Source organism: Heptranchias perlo, chromosome 1 (assembly GCF_035084215.1).
Source record: "Heptranchias perlo isolate sHepPer1 chromosome 1, sHepPer1.hap1, whole genome shotgun sequence".
In the NCBI taxonomy this organism is placed as follows: domain Eukaryota; kingdom Metazoa; phylum Chordata; class Chondrichthyes; order Hexanchiformes; family Hexanchidae; genus Heptranchias; species Heptranchias perlo.
The window spans coordinates 86,517,054-86,537,311 of record NC_090325.1 but is presented as its reverse complement, the minus strand read 5'-3'; the positions used below and the strand labels follow the sequence as shown (position 1 = coordinate 86,537,311).

General features: G+C 49.6%; 1 protein-coding gene across 3 annotated transcripts in view; it reads left to right on the top strand.

Annotated features, from left to right (window-relative positions):
- The window catches only part of LOC137323994 (phospholipid-transporting ATPase VD-like), a 231,749-nt gene that overhangs the window by 153,228 nt on the left and 58,263 nt on the right, over positions 1-20,258 (top strand). The window lies entirely within an intron of this gene.

Here is a 20,258-nt window from a genome sequence, read left to right as displayed (position 1 = left end):
CGCCACAGGCACCTGCACAAGATAGTCGTGCAACTACACATACACCCACTATAGGGTGACCCAATGGGTGGCATCAAGTGTGGGTGTTCATGGTGAACCTCATGAAAGGGACTTTTTACACAAGCCAGTCAAGAATGGATACTTAAAAAAGAAATTAGGAGATCAAGGAGGGGCCATGAAATAACACTGGCGAGCAAAATAAAGGAAAATCCTAAGATGTTTTATAAGTATATTAAGGGTAAGAGGATGACTAGGGAAAAAATAGGGCCCATTAGGGACAAAAATGGCAATCTGTGTGTGGAGCCGGCAGATGTAGGAGGGGTTCTAAATGAATTTTTTGCATCTGTTTTCACTATGGAGAAGGACGATGTAGACATAGAAATACGGCAGGGGGACTGTGATATATTCGAACATATTAACATCGAGCAGGAGGAGGTATTGGCGGTTTTAGCAGGCCTAAAAATGGATAAATCCCCAGGCCCAGACGAAATGTATCCCAGGCTACTGTGTGAGGCAAAGGAGGAGATTGCGGGGGATCTGACACATATATTCAGAACCTCTCTGGCCACAGGGGATGTGCCAGAGGACTGGAGAACCGCTAATGTAATACCATTATTCAAGAAGGGGAGTAGGGAAAAATCGGGGAACTACAGGCCAGTGAGCCTAACATCAGTGGTAGGAAAATTATTGGAAAAAATTCTGAAGGACAAAATTAGTCTCCACTTGGAGAAGCAAGGATTAATCAGGGATAGTCAACATGGCTTTGTCAAGGGAAGATCATGTCTGACTAATTTGATTGAATTTTTTGAGGGGGTGACTAGGCGTGTGGATGAGGGTAACGCAGTGGATGTGGTATACATGGATTTCAGTAAGGCCTTCGATAAAGTCCCCCACAGGAGACTGGTCAAGAAGGTACGAGCCCATGGAATCCAGGGTGCCTTGGCACTTTGGATACAAAACTGGCTTAGTGGCAGAAGGCAGAGGGTGATGGTCGAAGGTTGTTTTTGTGACTGGAAGCCTGTGGCCAGTGGGGTACCACAGGGATCGGTGCTGGGTCCCTTGCTGTTTGTGGTCTACATTAATGACTTGGATATGAATGTAAAAGGTATGATCAGTAAGTTTGCTGATGATACAAAGATTGGTAGGGTGGTAAATAGCGAGGAGGATAGCCTCAGTCTGCAGGACGATATAGATGGGTTGGTCAGATGGGCGGAACAGTGGCAAATGGAATTTAACCCGGAAAAGTGCGAGGTGATGCACTTTGGAGGGACTAACAAGGCAAGGGACTACACAATGAATGGGAGGACCCTAGGCAAGACAGAGGGTCAGAGGGATCTTGGTGTGCAAGTTCACAGATCCCTGAAGGCGGCGGAACAGGTAGATAAGGTGGTAAAGAAGGCATATGGGATACTTGCCTTTATTAGCCGAGGCATAGAATATAAGAGCAAGGAGGTTATGATGGAGCTGTATAAAACACTGGTTAGGCCACAGCTGGAGTACTGTGTGCAGTTCTGGTCGCCGCACTACAGGAAGGATGTGATCGCTTTGGAGAGGGTGCAGAGGAGATTCACCAGGATGTTACCAGGGCTGGAGCGCTTCAGCTATGAAGAGAGACTGGGAAGATTGGGTTTGTTTTCCTTGGAGCAGAGGAGGCTGAGGGGGGACATGATTGAGGTGTACAAAATTATGAGGGGCACAGATAGGATGGATACTAAGGAGCTTTTTCCCTTCGTTGAGGGTTCTATAACAAGGGGACATAGATTCAAGGTAAAAGGCGGGAGGTTTAGAGGGGATTTGAGAAAGAACTTTTTCACCCAGAGGGTGGTTGGAGTCTGGAACTCACTGTCTGAAAGGGTTGTGGAGGCAGGAACCCTCAACATTCAAGAAGCATTTGGATGAGCACTTGAAATGCCATAGCATACAAGGCTACGGACCAAATGCTGGAATATGGGATTGGAGTAGACAGGGCTGATGGCCGGCGCGGACACGATGGGCCGAAGGGCCTCTATCTGTGCTGTATAACTCTATGACTCTATGACTCTAATGGCCAAGAGGTGGCAGTAGTGGAGGCAATAATAATATTTAATGTGCCATTAACAAAAATCAAATATAAATAAAAAACATGACAAACCGTCAAACACCCTTGTGCATGCCCTTTGTGCTCACAAAACCTTTGCCTTACGCTTACGAGTACTCCTACGTGGTGCCTCCCCTGTGGCTGCAGCAGAGGTAGTGACAAGTTGCTCTTGTTCATGCCCTGACCGATTAGTTGCTATGGGCCTACGCCCTCTGGGTTTCGGTGCCCGTGAGCGCCCCTCCAAAGACTGCACCTGTGCAGGGGCAGACTCGACCACCTGGAGAGGAGGCAGCATTGCGGGTACTGGTTGAGAGGGGGCAACGGGTGAGACGTGGGAGTGCTTTGAGTGGTGTCCCCAATTCCATGTCCCCTTTCGCCATCATCCCTCTCCTGGGCCAGGCCCACATCACTCCTACCACCCTGCTGGACAACAGTTTGGAGGACATGTGTGAAGCTTTGTAAGGCCAGTGCTAGTGTATCTGCCAGCATGTTTAAGGCGGCAGAAAGTTGCTCACCCTGAGTCCGAAGGGCCGTTGTCAGAGCCTCAATGGACTCATTGGTGAGCCGTGCTTGAAGCTTGATGGAGGCTCGCCTTCCCTCCATCGCAGACATTCCTGCACTTACTCGCGGCACTATCTCAGAGATTCCCTCCTGTACCTGTGCCACCATTCCAATCATGCAGTAGTTGGACTCCTGCATCCTCTGCGCGATTGCGGAGAGTGCACGTGGCACCTGTTCCAGCACCTCGCAAATGTGCTGCTGCCCCTCGATCATTCTCCTTTTAAAGGATGGCCCCCAGGGTTCAGCACCTGTGTCCAGCTGAGCAAAGCCTGGAGAAGAATGCTCCCATCGCGCGGACTCTCCACAGCTGCCCCTGCCACCAGTGTCTGCTCAATGAGTAAGTGTAGGAGAATGAGTAAGTGTACTCACTTTGGCTGACCTAGTTAGGTCACTGAAGCGCTTCCTGAACTGGATCCATATGCGGGAGACATTGCTGCTGCTGGTGCCCTCCTCTGCCACCTCGAGCCAGGCTTTCTTGGTGGCAGAGACAGGCCACTTCCTCCCGTTCGCTGGGTAGAAAATATCCCTCCTCCTCCTCACCCTATCCAATAGGACCTGGAGTGAGGCATTGGTAAATCTGGGAGCAGCCTTTCCCCTGGGCTGCTCCATTGTATAATTTTGGTTCTTTGCTGCAGGAGCAGCATTGGAGGACTGCCCCTTTAAATAGGGCTCCTCCAGCTGACAGCCTGTGATGCGGGTGCGCAGTCTGCCGACGGGAAACCCGGAAGCCATGGTAGTGCTTTCAATTTACCCGTGATGGCGTGGGGAACCGACCAATTTCACTGGGCAGGTTACCCACGCGCCCAGTCGTCCCCCCCCCCCCCCTGCTGCCATCCCGCCTCCCTGGTAATATCGGAGCCAAGGAATCTGCAAAGGGATATAGATAGGTTAAGTGAGTGGGCAAAAAATTGGCAGATGGAGTATAATGTGGGGAAATGTGAAATTGTCCACTTTGGCAGGAGGAGTAGAAAAGCAGTATATTATTTAATATGGAGAGAGATTGCAGAACTCTGAGGTACAGAGGGATCTGGGTGTCTTAGTACACGAATCACAAAAAGTTAGTATGCAGTTACAGCAAGTGTTTAGGAAGGCAAATGGAATGTTGTCATTTATTGGAGAATGGAATATAAAAGTAGAGATGTTTTGCTACAGTTGTACAGGGCATTTGTGAAACCACATCTAGAATACTGTATGCAGTTTTGGTCTCCTTATTTAAGAAAGGACATAATTGCTTTGGAGGCGGTTCAGAGAAGGTTCACTCAACTGATTCCTGGGCTGAGGTGCTGTCGAAGAAGCCTTGGCAAGTAGCTGCAGTACATCCTGTGGACGGTACACACTGCAGCCACAGTGCGACAGTGGTGAAGGGAGTGAATGTTTAGGGTGGTGGATGGGGTGCCAATCAAGCGGGCTGCTTTGTCCTGGATGGTGTCGAGCTTCTTGAGTGTTGTTGGAGCTGCACTCATCCAGGCAAGTGGAGAGTATTCCATCACACTCCTGACTTGTGCCTTGTAGATGGTGGAAAGGCTTTGGGGAGTCAGGAGGTGAGTCACTCATCGCAGAATACCCAGCCTCTGACCTGCTCTCGTAGCCACAGTATTTATATGGCTGGTCCAGTTAAGTTTCTGGTCAATGGTGACCCCCAGGATGTTGATGGTGGGGGATTCGGCGATGGTAATGCCGTTGAATGTCAAGGGAAGGTGGTTAGACTCTCTCTTGTTGGAGATGGTCATTGCCTGGCACTTGTCTGGCGCGAATGTTACTTGCCACTTATGAGCCCAAGCCTGGATGTTGTCCAGGTCTTGCTGCATGCAGGCATGGACTGCTTCATTATTTGAGGGGTTGTGAATGGAACTGAACACTGTGCAATCATCAGCAAACATCCCCATTTCTGACCTTATGATGGAGGGAAGGTCATTGATGAAGCAGCTGAAGATGGTTGGGCCTAGGACACTGCCCTGAGGAACTCCTGCAGCAATGTCCTGGGGCTGAGATGATTGGCCTCCAACAACCACTACCATCTTCCTTTGTGCTAGGTATGACTCCAGCCACTGGAGAGTTTTCCCCCTGATTCCCATTGACTTCAATTTTACTAGGGCTCTTTGGTGCCACACTCAGTCAAATGCTGCCTTGATGTCAAGGGCAGTCACTCTCACCTCACCTCTGGAATTCAGCTCTTTTGTCCATGTTTGGACCAAGGCTGTAATGAGGTCTGGAGCCGAGTGGTCCTGGCGGAACCCAAACTGAGCATCGGTGAGTAGGTTATTGTTGAGTGAGTGCTGCTTGATAGCACTGTCGACGACACCTTCCATCACTTTGCTGATGATTGAGAGTAGACTGATGGGGCGGTAATTGGCCGGATTGGATTTGTTCTGCTTTTTGTGGACAGGACATACTAGGGGTCATAGTGTCAAGATAAAGAGTTGGCCATTTTGGACTGAGATGAGGAAAAATTTCTTCATTCAGAGGGATGTGAATCTTTGGCATTCTCTACCCTAGAAGGCTGTGGATGCTCAGTCGTTGAGTATATTCAAAACTGAGATCGATAGATTTTTGGACACTAAGGGAATCAAGGGCTATGGGGATAGGGCGGGAGTGCGGAGTTGAGGTAGAAGATCAGCCATGATCTTATTGAAAGGTGGAGCAGGCTGGACGGGCCACATGGTCTACTCCTGCTCCTGTTTCTTATGTTCTTTCAGTATGAGGAAAGCTAAGGGCTAAAATGGTTCGTATTGTGCTGTAAACCATGATAAGTGCACTACTTTGAGGTAGTTAATTGTTTTAACAGCAGAACCAGAATAGGAATTTATAATAAACATTTTATGTAGTGATGAGTATATGTTGTCCCAAAAAGTCGTTTCTATGAAGTACAGAAGGGGCTGTATTGTTATAAGTGCCATACCTCAGCTGAGATGTTAAACTGAGGCACTTGTCTGCCTGTTCTGGTGGATGTTAAAGATCCTATGGCACTATTGGAAAAACAATACAGTTCTCTTAGCATCTTGGCCAACTTGCCTCCTTTAACCAATGCCACCAAAAACAGATCAACTGGTCATTCAGCTCATTGCTGTTTGTGGGACCTTGCTGTGCACAAAATGGCTGTTGGGTTTAACCACATAATAGTAATAATAGCATAATGTAATTCATTTATTGCACAGCACGATGGAAGGTTTGAAAGATGTGATAAGATGCTATGTACAATTTAAGTTCTTTAAAATTAAAAATGTTTTGAACAGATGTAATCAGATTAGTTTTCTCTATGTTGGAATTATATTTTCAGTTTGCAATTCCTATTAATGGATAGGTTGCTGCTGAATGGTTTTGAGATTTCTTGACTTTTGTGCAGTGACATAGTTCAGGCTATTGATGAAAAGGGTGCAACAAGCATGGTGAACTCCAAATACTCTCATTTTTCCATCTTCACCAGTTCTTGAAGATGTAATGTTCTATGAGAATACCATTAATTTACATTAATATTTTAATTTCATATTCATGTCTTCCAAGACTCGTGGGCAAAATCAGATGTAATAGTTGATCTGCACATTAAGCAAACTTTGAAATGGGTGTCACAAATTTCAAAACATTTTTAAAGAACAATAATTCAATTGTTTTCTGTTTTTCTGTTACAATGTTTGATTTTGGAAGAATTGCAGATGCATAAATTATGAGATTGTGTAATGTTAAATTTCTTCCCATTTACTGTTTATGGCACCTTCTGATTAAGAGACAGCTCTGTTGCAAAGCAATAAAGAGTTCTGAGGCTGAATTAGACAGTGCATCAATCCAATCCCTCCTTTGAGTCTTTTTCTGATCTAAAAGTACAATTAACTAATGCCAGGAGACTTCTGTTTTACATGGACGTGTTCAGTGATCATAGAATGATTGCTGCTTCCCAAAAGAAGCGTGGCAAGTTGAAGAGGGATTTATATTTTGTCAGCTGTGGTGTCCATTTCAAGTTGACATGTGCATAAGTTGAAGAAGTTCCAAAATGAATGGAGTAGAATTGATATAAATTAGAGAAGCTGAGCTAAGGCTGACAATTGAACTGAAGAGAAAGATAACTCTAAGTATTAACATTGGCTTTTCCTAATTATTGTTTTTAAAAAATTTTTTTAAAGAGGGTTTCTTTTAAGCCGCGATGACCTCAAGAGCTCTTAACCCCAAAGGATGTGTGCTTGATGAAAGGCCACAGCCTGATTTTATTACCTGCTAGTTTGTCACCCGTGATGTTGGTCATGGACAAAGCGGATGGGTTTATAATAACACATCTGAAGTAATAAATTCAGGCAAATTTCATTATTATTGGAAATAAAGAACCCTGACTTATTAAATGTGTCCCACAAATGTTTTTTTTTAAATATAGCAATTACATTAATTGTCAAAAGCAAAGAGTAAGTTGATTATCAGTCATTTAATTAATTAAATTCAGTGAGTAAATTAATTACAATATAATTTAATAATTTAGAAGATAACTTTAGTTAATTATACAAATTATTAAGCAACTTAATTACAAATGAGTGAATAAATTAATTTTAAAATTGAGTGAATGACTAAATGGTGAGATCCTGGATCAACTGTTGGTGCATTCAGCTGTTGGTACCAGTGCCAGATGTTCTGCTGGTTTCTGCTCTTGGGATCAGGGTTGGATTTGTTGGTGGCTTGCATTGGATTGTGCACACATGGAAATGCTGCCATTTTTCCAGTACATCAGTAAATTATCAGCCTGTCTTTGAGGGCCAAAGATCATACATATATATAGACTAGAGAAACAGTACCGAGGAGCAATCAGTTGTGTCTGCGTGGAAATTCTATGCGCATTACTCAAGCAAATACAGTGAACGTTGAGGTTGCGCAAGCATGATGGCCCAAGAAATATCAGGGCCCAAAGCCCAGATGAGAGAACCAACTTCCAGAATAGAATAGAAGGCAAGCTCGAAGCCTCTGTGAAAAGAGAAGGCCACGTGGGAAAAGTTGTTGGAAAGATTTGTAACATGGAATCTTGGGTAACTTTTTAATTTTTTCTCAGAATTTTTTTTATGTGTTTCTCATGTTATGTGTTTTACATTTAGTGGTATATAGTAGAATGAACATAACTCTTCAAATAAGTTTGACATTTTTAGTGATTTGATTTCTCTTGTTGCTGGTTATTGGTTGCTTTTTGTTAATGGACAATTATTATAAAGAATTAATGTCTTTTTTAGTGAAAATACTATTTTTTTAAACAGATGCTTTTTGAGCAGTTGCTTTTTAGATAATGGGACATTTGAGCCAATCAGCATGCTTTGTAGCCTATGGACATGACCTCATGCCATACAGACACTTTGCCAGTTGAGATGTTTAATTGTATAGGTAGATAATTTTACAAACCCATTTATGTAGTGGAGATAAAGCTATCCCTAGTTAGACCTATTGGTAATCCCTGTCCTGATGCTGGTAAAGCAGCTTTCCAGATGGGTACCCAATAAATAGTCCATTAGGGTTGGTTTTTCCCTTCAGCCTGAAGAGAATGCAATTACATTGGGCTCGATTTTGGGATTGTGTTTCCGGCGGGTTCCCAGCGGGGCGGCCCCGAAAATCCCGATATCCGGTCACGTGACCAGATCGCGACGAAATCCCGGCCACTTCCGGGTACCGCGCTGACGTGCGGGGCTGCGCGCGCAAGCCCCGCTGGTGGGAATCCCGCAGGCAATTAAAGCCAGCGGGGTTCCACTTGAGTGTACTTACCTTGCTCGTTGTGGTCAGTTAATGAGCTGAAGCAGCTGTCAAAAGAGGAAGTGTGGGATTTTCGGTTCAAGGCAGTGAGTTTCCCACACTGGGGGAAACAGTCCCTCCTCAACCAGGCGTGTTGCAGCCAGCAGCCTGTGGCAGGTGCCAAGGTGCACTCCACGGGGGAGAGCCCTCACCCACGCAGGAGGCCACCGCGTCACATAGGGCAACCCCTGCCCTCTACCACCCCCCGCCAAGCCAGAGGACAGACCGACACGAAACCGCAGCCCCAGTCCGAGGAAACATCCACCTACCCTGCACAACCCCTCAGACCAACACCTGCCAGATGGGTGGTGCGTTGACATCCTCGGAGGACGAACAGCATGACCGGCCCCAGCAGCCTCGCAGTCCACGCCGTCCGCCTCGGAGACGTGGGGCCCCCCAACACGGTGCTGCGGCACACCCACCTGCACAGCAGGAGGGAGGGCAACCGCAGAGAGAGATGCGTCGCAGGAGGCACTACCCTCCGCACAGGGTGTACAGAGCGAGGCTCAGCTTCATGGACCTCTCCGAGGAGCAGTGCATACGTCGGCTCAGAGTCAATCGCCAGGTAGTCGCCGACATCTGCAGCCTCCTTAACGACGGGCTGCTCCCTGATGGACCAAGCAGCATCTTCTTACCTGTCGCCGTCAAAGTCACCACTGCCCTCAACTTCTTCGCATCCGGTTCCTTCCAGGGTGCCACCGGGGACATCACCGGGGTCTGTCAGTCCTCTGCACACAAGTGCATAAGGCAGGTCACCGATGGGTTGTTCCGCAGGGCCTCGCACTACATCAACTTCGCCATGGATGAGCGCAGCCAGATGGAGAGGGCGGTTGGATTCCATGCCATGGCCGGCTTCCCACAGGTGCAGGGTGTAATCGACTGCACCCACATCGCAATACGGGCACCTCCGCATGAGCCAGGGCTGTTCATCAACAGGAAGGGGTATCACTCCATGAACGCCCAGCTCATCTGTGACCACCGCCAGAGATTCCTACACGTGTACGCCAGATACCCCGGCAGCTGCCACGATGCCTTCGTCCTCAGGGAGTCCGCCGTCCCGCCCATCCTGCAGGCACCCAACGCCGGCAACGGCTGGCTCCTCGGCGACAAGGGGTATCCCCTACACACGTGGCTCATGACACCTCTGAGGAACCCCATCACCGAGCCGGAGCATTGGTACAATGACAGCCACACTGCTACCAGGTCTACAATTGAGCAGACCATAGGGCTTCTCAAGATGCGCTTCAGGTGCCTTGATCGTTCTGGGGGAGCGCTGCAATACACACCATTCAGAGTGGGACGAATCATAGTTGTCTGCTGTGCCCTGCACAACATGGCCCAACAGAGAGGGGTACCGCTGGAGGAGGCCCCATCCACACCCGCCACCCACATTGAGGAAGGCCAGGGCGAGGAGGAGGAGGAGGAGCAGGAGGAGGAGGAGCAGGATTAGGAGGAGGAGGAGGAGGAGGAGGAGCCGGCGGAGGAGGAGGACGCGCCAGAGGATAGTGGACGACCCATGCGCCGAACCACGACTCACCGGGATGGTCGCCGGGCCAGGGAGGCACTCATACGTCAACGGTTCTCCTAGAGTCAGACACTGCGAGGCGCTCGCATCTCCTCACCTGCACATGCGAGCGGCCATACCAGCCCCCTCCACTGAAGAGTGTTGCCAGTAATCCTGCACCCACAGCAGTGTGCCCAATGGGTGGCAGCAGGTGTTCGCCGTCATGATGGCCTCCACGGAACGCACCTATTGCACAGGCCGCGAAAGAATGGACGAGAGGTGGCAGGAGTGGTGAGAATATAGTATTTAATATCTCCAATGTGACATTATATTAAAAAAATGTACAAATTAATAGACACCCTGGTGAATTCCCTTTGTGATTATAAGGCCTTTGCATTTCTTTTCCGGGTACCCCTACGTGGTGCTACCCCTGTGGCTCCAGCAGAGGTAGTGGCAGGTTGCTCGTGTTCTCGCCTTGACCGGGTAGATGCTTTTGGCGGACGGCCCCGGGTTTCGGTGCCCGTGAGGGCACCTCCACAGACTGCTCCTCCTGCACCGGGGCAGGGGCAGACTCGGCCACCTGGAGAGGAGGCACCATTGCGGGTACTGGTTGAGAGGTGGGCGACGGGTGGGACGTGGGGGCGCCTTGAGAAGCGTCCCCGCTTCCATGTCCCCGGTCACCATCATCCCTCTCTTGGCCTCGGCCCACATCACCCCTTCCACCCTGCTGGACGGCAGTTTGGATGGCATGTGTGAGGCCTTGCAAGGCCACCCCTAGTGTATCCGTCAGCCTGTTGATGGCAGCGGAATGTTGCTCACCCTGAATCCGTACAGACGTTGTCAGGGCCTGCAAGGACTCGATCTGGAGCTGTGCGTGACGCTCGAGGGAGGCCAGCCTGTCCTCCACCGCAGACAATCCCGCACCTACCCGCGACACTGTGTCGCCGGTACCCTCCTCTGCCTGCGCCACCAATGCCCGCATGCAGGAGTTGGACTCCTCCATCGCCTGCGCTATTGTGGACAATGCGCGCGGCACCTCTCCCAGTACCTCAGCAATTAGTTGGTGCCCCTCGACGACTCTCCTTTTCACTGGTGGCCCCCTGGGTTCAGCATCTGGGTCCGGCTGAGCAGAGCCTGGAGATGAGTGCTCCCTCCGTCGCGGACCCTCCGCGGCTGCCCCTGCCACCAGGGTCTGCTCATGCTCACTCGTGCGCAGTGACTCACCAAGTGCTACCCCAACTAGTTGGCGAGGGGGACCCACCGAGGTGCGTGTCTCTGCGCTGGTGGATGGTTGGCTCTGATGTGATGATGCACCCTCAGAGACCGCCATGTCCTCTGAGGAATCGCCCTCCTCGACCGCTTCACACACAGACGGACCTGCAAGAGAACAGAGGGCACTTTGAGGCATGTGGACCAACTTGACAGTGCGCCTGATGGCAGGTGATGATACGGTCACTCGCGATCATGGGTGTTGAGTGTCAGCTTTCCCTTACCGGCTGTTTCGGCAGCGACACACTCGCCATCAGCCACCGACAGGCAATGTCGCGTGCGGGCGAGGTCGAGCGCCTCCACCTCGGCGTCGGTCAGCTCCACCACTTGCGGCGGGCCACCTCCGGTGCGTGCCCTTTCGCGATTGTTCTTGCTTCTCTTCTCCTGTGAAGGCAAAACACAGATGTGTGAGTGGGTGCGTATTGCATCGTGAGACGCATCGAGCATCGGTGTGGTTGGGTTGAGCGTGGCGCAGATGGATGGGAGGATGCGTGGGCCACGTGCCCATCCCATTGCATGGGGATTGGGGTGTGTGGTAGTGTTCGGGTGGGGTCAGGGACGGTGGGTACTTGCGTGCACGGCGAGGATGGTGAATGAATGGCTGTGAGGATTGCTGATGGAGCGCAGTGGTGGCTGTGCAGGAGGGGTTGTGATCTGTTTGGCGTGATGGTGGGGACGGGATGTGGGAGGGTGCGTTGGTGTACTCACCTTGCCAGACCTAGTCAGGTCATTGAAGCGCTTGCGGCACTGCTCCCAAGTCCTTGGGGTGTTGCCCCTGCTGCTCACCTCCGCCGCCACCTCTGCCCATGCCTTCCTGGTGGCGGCGGCAGGGAACTTGCGTCCATCTTCTGGGAAGAGCGTTTCCCTCCTCCTCCTCACGCCCTCCAGCATCAGCTGCAGTGCTAGGTCTGAAAAACGGGGCGCAGCCTTTCCCCTTGGCTGAGCCATCGTCTCAAACCTCTTGATTGCAGCAGGAGGGGCTTTGGGAGACTGCCCCTTTAAGTGGAGCTCCTACATCGCGTCGACGGTACTGCGCATGCGCAGCCGGCCGGCACGCAGCTGGGGAGCGGAGAACCCGGAAGCAGGGCTTAATCGGTCCAATTATCCTGCGATCGCGTGGGGGACGCACACGATTAGCCGTCCGCGTTTTCGACGCTCCCGGAGGACCACCCGCTGGGAACCCGCAGGCCTGCTAAATTCGAGCCCATTGTTTCTATCCAAGCCTGCGGTTGCCTCTCATCTTCTGTAGGCGCCACTGTCGATTTTTCTTAACCCCCCAATAACACTCAGTGATGAATTATCACATCCTCAGTCAATGCAAAAACTATTCCCTTTTTCTTTGATGGTTATCTTAACCAGATTAAGGAGAGGAATTGCTGGAAGATCCAACTTTGAAAAGTGACAACGTGGCCTATTGACTGTCCCACACCATATTATACCTTCACGTGATAGTGACATAGCTACATCTTAGTACTCTAATGAATTAACCAAATCTCCTTAAATCATAATATCTTTTTAAAAAAAAGAGGGATTTGGCAACATTTATTTTGCTTTTATATAGCACCTTTAACGTAGAAGAAATATCTCAAGGCACTGAAGGAGAAAATGAACGCTGAGCCATAGCAGGACATATTAGGAGGTGTGACCAAAAGCTTGATAAAAAAAGTGGGTTTTAAAGAATGTCTTAAAGGAAGAGAGGGAGGTGGAGTGGCAGAAGCATTTAGGGAGGCAATTGCAAAGCGTGCAGTCTAGGTGGCTGAAGGCACAGCTGTCAATAGTGGGCAAAGGGAGGGGAGGATTGTATGACGCTGGAGGCGGAGGAGAGGAGAGTTGGGGGGGGGGGTGCGAGGGTTGATAGGACTTAAGGAGATTACAAAGATAGGGAGAGGTGAGGCCATGAAGGGATTTAAGCATAAAGATGAGAATTTTAAATTTGAGGTTTTGAAGGACCAATGTAGGTCAGAAAGGACAGGAGGTAATGGATGAGTGGGACTTGATGCAGGATATGGGTAGCAGAGTTTTGCATGACTGAAGTTTATGGAGGGTGGAGGATGGGAGGACCGACAAGGAAGGCATTGGGATAGTCGAGTCTGGAGGTGCCAAAGGCAGTAGATGGGCTGAGGTAGGGGCAGAGGCAGTCAATGTTACTCAGCGACAGGTGGAAGTAGGTGGTCTTTGTGACAGAGAGAATATGGGGTCGAAACTCAGCTCAGGGTTGAAAAGGACGCCAAGGTTGTGAACAGTATGGTACGGCCCGAGACAGTGGCCGGTGAGAAGGATAGAATCGGTGGCAAGGGTATGGGGTTTGCAGTGGGGGCCAAAGACAATGACTTCGGCCTTCCAAAAGTTTAGCTGGTGGAAATTGCGGCACATCCAAAACCGGATGTCGAACCAGTGGTTTGACAACACAAAAGCAAAAGACAAGGTGAGTGCAAAAGACAAGGCTGAAGTGTTTGCGAGCATCTTCAGCCAGAAGTGCCGAGTGGATAATCCATCTCTGCCTCCTCCCGATATCCCCACCATCACAGAAGCCAGTCTTCAGCCAATTCGATTCACTCCACGTGATATCAAGAAACGGCTGAGTGCACTGGATGCAGCAAAGGCTAAGGGCTTCGACAACATCCTGGCTGTAGTGCTGAAGACTTGTGCTCCAGAATAAGCTGTGCCTCTTGCCAAGCTGTTCCGGTACAGCTATAACACTGGCATCTACCCGACAATGTGGAAAATTGCCCAGGTATGTCCTGTCCACAAAAAGCAGGACAAATCCAATCCGGCCAATTACCGCCCCATCAGTCTACTCTCAATCATCAGCAAAGTAATGGAAGGTGTCGTCGACAGCGCTATTAAGCGGCACTTACTCACCAATAAGCTGCTCACCGATGCTCGGTTTGGGTTCCACCAGGACCACTCGGCTCCAGACCTCATGGTCCTTGGTCCAAACATGGACAAAAGAGCTGAATTCCAGAGGTGAGGTGAGAGTGACTGCCCTTGACATCAAGGCAGCATTTGACCGAGTGTGGCACCAAGGAGCCCTAGTAAAATTGAAGTCAGTGGGAATCAGGGGGAAAACTCTCCAGTGGCTGGAGTCATACCTAGCACAAAGGAAGATGGTAGTGGTTATTGGAGCCCGATCATCTCAGTCCCAGGACATTGCTGCAGAAGTTCCTCAGGGCAGTGTCCTAGGCCCAACCATCTTCAGCAGCTTCATCAATGACTTTCCCTCCATCATAAGGTCAGAAATGGGGATGTTCGCTGATGATTGCACAGTGTTCAGTTCCATTCGCAACCCCTCAGATAATGAAGGAGTCCGTGCCCATATGCAGCAAGACCTGGACAACATCCAGGCTTGGGCTAATAAGTGGCAAGTAACATTTGTGCCAGACAAGTGCCAGGCAATGACCATCTCCAACAAAAGAGAGTCTAACCACCACCCCCCCCCCCCCCTTGACATTCAGTGGCATTACCATCGCCGAATCCCTTACCATCAACATCTTGGGGGTCACCATTGACCAGAAACTTAACTGGACCAGCCATATAAATACTGTGGCTACAAATATTTGAGACTGAGTATTCTGCGGTGAGTGACTCACCTCCTGACTCCCCAAAGTCTTTCCACCATCTACAAGGCACAAGTCAGGCGTGTGATGGAATACTCTCCACTTGCCTGGATGAGTGCAGCTCCAACAACACTCAAGAAGCTCGACACCATCCAGGACAAAGCAGCCCGCTTGATTGGCACCCCATCCACCACCCTAAACATTCACTCCCTTCACCACCGACGCACCGTGGCTGCAGTGTATTCCATCTACAGGATGCACTGCAGCAACTCGCCAAGGCTTCTTCGACAGCACCTTCCAAACCCGCGACCTCTACCACCTAGAAGGACAAGGGCAGCAGGGACATGGGAACAACACCACCTGCACATACACTATCCCGACTTGGAAATATATCGCCATTCCTTCATTGTCGCTGGGTCAAAATCCTGGAACTCCCTACCTAACAGCACTGTGGGAGAACCTTCACCACACGGACTGCAGCGGTTTAAGAAGGTGGCTCATCATCACCTTCTCATGTGCAATCAGGGATGGGCAATAAATGCTGGCCTTGCCAGCAATACCCATGAACGAATAAAAAAAAAGCAGTGAAGGGGTTGAGAGGTATAGCTGGGTGTTGTCAGAGTATGTATATATAGAAGCTGACCCTATGTCTGTGGATGGTGTCACGAAGGAACAGCTTGTTGATGATTAAGAGCAGAGGGCCAAGGATAGATCCTTGGGGAATTGTGGCAATATTGGTGCAGGGGCAGAAATAGAAACCATTGCTGAAGATGCTCTGCCTATGATCGGATAGGTAGAATGGAACCAAGCCAGGACAGAGTCACTGGGCTGTACATTGGAGGAGAGTGGTGTGGTCAACTATGTCAAAGACTGCAGAGAGGTCGAGGAGGACGAGGAAGGATACGGTACGGGTACGGTAGCATAGTGGTTATGTTACTGGGCTAGTAATCCAGAGTCATGAGTTCAAATCCCGCCACGGCTGCTGGCGAATTTAAATTCAATTAATTAATTAAATTAAATTAATTAAATAAAAATCTGGAATTAAAATACTAGTATCAGTAATGATGGCCATGAAACTACCGGATTGTCGTAAAAACCCATCTGGTTCACTAATGTCCTTTAGGGAAGGAAGCCTGCCGCCCTTACCCGGTCTGGCCTACATGTGACTCCAGACCCACAGCAATGTGGTTGATTCTTAATTGCCCTCTGAAATGGCCTAGCAAGCCACTCAGTTGTAAAATCTCGCTACGAAAAGTCATAATAAGAATAAAACCGGACGGACCACCCGGCATCGGACCACTAGGCACCGGACACGACAACGGCAAAACACCAAGCCCAGTCGACCCTGCAAGGTCCTCCTTACTAACATCTGGGGACTTGTGCCAAAATTGGGAGAGCTGTCCCACAGACTAGTCAAGCAACAGCCTGACATAGCCATACTCACAGAATCATATCTTTCAGCCAACGTCCCAGACTCTTCCATCACCATCCCTGGGTATGTCCTGTCCCACCGGCAGGACAGACCCACCAGAGGTGGCGGTACAGTGATATACAGTCAGGAGGGAGTGGCCCTGGGAGTCCTCAACATTGACTCTGGACCCCATGAAATCTCATGGCATCAGGTCAAACATGGGCAAGGAAACCTCCTGCTGATTACCACCTACCGTCCTCCCTCAGCTGATGAATCAGTCCTCCTCCATGTTGAACACCACTTGGAGGAAGCACTGAGGGTAGCAAGGGCACAAAATGTAATCTGGGTGGGGGACTTCAATGTCCATCACCAAGAGTGGCTCGGTAGCACCACGACTGACCGAGCTGGCCGAGTCCTGAAGGACATAGCTGCTAGACTGGGCCTGCGGCAGGTGGTGAGCGAACCAACACGAGGGAAAAACTTACTTGACCTCGTCCTCACCAATCTACCTGTCGCAAATGCATCTGTCCATGACAGTATTGGTAGGAGTGACCACCGCACAGTCCTCGTGGAGATGAAATCCCGTCTTCACACTGAGGACACCATCCAACGTGTTGTGTGGCACTACCACCGTGCTAAATGGGATAGATTCAGAACAGATCGAGCAGCTCAAAACTGGGCATCCATGAGGCGCTGTGGGCCATCAGCAGCAGCAGAATTGTATTCCACCACAATCTGTAACCTCATGGCCCGGCATATTCCTCACTCTACCATTACCAACAAGCCAGGGGATCAACCCTGGTTCAATGAGGAGTGTAGAAGAGCATGCCAGGAGCAGCACCAAGCGTACCTAAAAATGAGGTGCCAACCTGGTGAAGCTACAACTCAGGACTACATGCATGCTAAACAGCGGAAGCAACATGCTATAGACAGAGCTAAGCGATTCCACAACCAACGGATCAGATCAAAGCTCTGCAGTCCTGCCACATCCAGTCGTGAATGGTGGTGGACAATTAAACAACTAACGGGAGGAGGAGGCTCTGCAAACATCCCCATTCTCAATGATGGCGGAGTCCAGCACATGAGTGCAAAAGACAAGGTTGAAGCATTTGCAACCATCTTCAGCCAGAAGTGCCGAGTGGATAATCCATCTCAGCCTCCTCCCGATATCCCCACCATCACGGAAGCCAGTCTTCGGCCAATTTGATTCACTCCACGTGATATCAAGAAACGGCTGAGTGCACTGGATACAGCAAAGGCTATGGGCCCCGACAACATCCCAGCTGTAGTGCTGAAGACTTGTGCTCCAGAACTAGCTGCGCCTCTAGCCAAGCTGTTCCAGTACAGCTACAACACTGGCATCCACCCGACAATGTGGAAAATTGCCCAGGTATGTCCTGTCCACAAAAAGCAGGACAAATCCAATCCGGCCAATTACCGCCCCATCAGTCTACTCTCAATCATCAGCAAAATGATGGAAGGTGTCGTCGACAGTGCTATCAAGCGGCACTTACTCACCAATAACCTGCTCACCGATGCTCAGTTTGGGTTCCGCCAGGACCACTCGGCTCCAGACCTCATTACAGCCTTGGTCCAAACATGGACAAAAGAGCTGAATTCCAGAGGTGAGTTGAGAGTGACTGCCCTTGACATCAAGGCAGCATTTGACCGAGTGTGGCACCAAGGAGCCCTCGTAAAATTGAAGTCAATGGGAATCAGGGGGAAAACTCTCCAGTGGCTGGAGTCATACCTAGCACAAAGGAAGATGGTAGTGGTTGTTGGAGGCCAAGCATCTCAGCCCCAGGGCATTGCTGCAGGAGTTCCTCAGGGCAGTGTCCTAGGCCCAACCATCTTCAGCTGCTTCATCAATGACCTTCCCTCCATCATAAAGTCAGAAATGGGGATGTTCGCTGATGACTGCACAGTGTTCAGTTCCATTCGCAACCCCTCAGATAATGAAGCAGTCCGAGCCCGCATGCAGCAAGACCTGGACAACATCCAGGCTTGGGCTGATAAGTGGCAAGTAACATTCGTGCCAGATAAGTGCCAGGCAATTACTATCTCCAACAAGAGAGAGTCTAACCACCTCCCCTTGACATTCAACGGCATTACCATCGCCGAATCCCGCACCATCAACATCCTGGGGGTCACCATTGACCAGAAACTTAACTGGACCAGCCATATAAATACTGTGGCTACAAGAGCAGGTCAGAGGCTGGGTATTCTGCGGCGAGTGACTCCCCTCCTGACTCCCCAAAGCCTTTCCACCATCTACAAGGCACAAGTCAGGAGTGTGATGGAATACTCTCCACTTGCCTGGATGAGTGCAGCTCCAACAACACTCAAGAAGCTCGACACCATCCAAGATAAAGCAGCCCGCTTGATTGGCACCCCATCCACCACCCTAAACATTCACTCCCTTCACCACCGGCGCACTGTGGCTGCAGTGTGTACCATCCACAGGATGCACTGCAGCAACTCGCCAAGGCTTCTTCGACAGCACCTTCCAAACCCGCGACCTCTACCACCTAGAAGGACAAGGGCAGCAGGCGCATGGGAACAACACCACCTGCACGTTCCCCTCCAAGTCACACACCATCCCGACTTGGAAATATATCGCCGTTCCTTCATTGTCGCTGGGTCAAAATCCTGGAACTCCCTTCCTAACAGCACTGTGGGAGAACCGTCACCACACGGACTGCAGCGGTTCAAGAAGGCGGCTCACCACCACCTTCTCAAGGGCAATTAGGGATGGGCAATAAATGCCGGCCTTGCCAGCGACGCCCACATCCTGTGAACGAATTAAAAAAAATTTTTTTAAAAATCCACCACGGTCAGGAGAATAAGGCCTGATGGCACCTGATGTGCTCCAACCACATTTGGAAATGGAAGGCTAAACCAATTCTACACCAAATACGCTCAAGTCAGTCCGCATTGGACTTGGAGTAAGATGGGGCTATCGCAGGAGAAACGACCAGGATAGGAAAGAGTAAAGGTTTATCTGGGTACAAAGGCATCAAAGATGGCGGTGAGAGAGTGGTTGACCAAATCGACGGCTGCAGAAGCATCATGGCAAATGGAAGTCCAAAGGCTAGATAGTTGGGAGTTTGAAAGTGCCTTTGGACTTCGATGACTTGGGGAGAATTTTTTTTCCAGGGATGGACACAGAAGGAAATGGGGGGGGCGGGTACTGTTATGTGGGTGGTGAGAGATACAAGAAAGTAGTCCCACATGGCCTTGTCAGCGATCAAAGCCATGGGAGTAGAGAAGCCACTTGAGATGGCAAGGTCGAGAGGTGGCCGTGAATATTGGTGGGAGAGTTTATATAGGGGAAAAGATTCACTGAGGACAGGTGGGCAGTGAATTCAGAGAAGAAAGGACAAGAGATTGAAATCACCAGTATCATAAAACAGAGGGGGATTTCGCACTGCTGGTTGGACTTGAATAAATTGACACGGGTGGCATGCGCATCTTTAACATTTTATGATCTTGAGTGGGACTTCCAGTCCAGCACAATTGCTTTAGGTTGCTTATAGCAGTACCAACCAATTATGGCATCTGATTTTACCATTCAAGGTGACTAATCCAGGTGCTGAGTGGTGGCTACACTGACCCGTTAATGTGATCTGTGCTAGTATTGAATTTCCCCCTCTGGCTCTCCCGGAATGAGTCTGTTGAGGGACAAAGCTGTGTTTCCCCCACCTGCAAGTTTATTCATTGCACATAGATTGGACATGTTGGGATAAAGTCCCAGGCAGACAGATCCTATTCAGCATGGCTGCTCCACAGAACAAAAATTTCTGTTCGCTGGTCTTAGAGATTGAACACAGGCAGGTTTTATCAGTTGTTTTGAACAGAGCAGCTTTGTAAATAGATATTCTTGGATGAAATCTTGGAAAAAATAGTGAGAGCAGAGTGAAATCTTTAGGTGATTACATAACAGTGATGGCTCTTAATTTGTGGTGAACAATATCACATATGGAAGAGGAGAGTGGTGTTAATGCTCCCATGTCCTCCTTCAATGTATAAGAAGTTATTTTTTAAAAAACGTAAGCTTTTCCTGTTGTGAAATAACATTTATTTTGTGTTCATGTAGAAATGGTGAAGCTTGTCTAACTGATTTTATTTTTA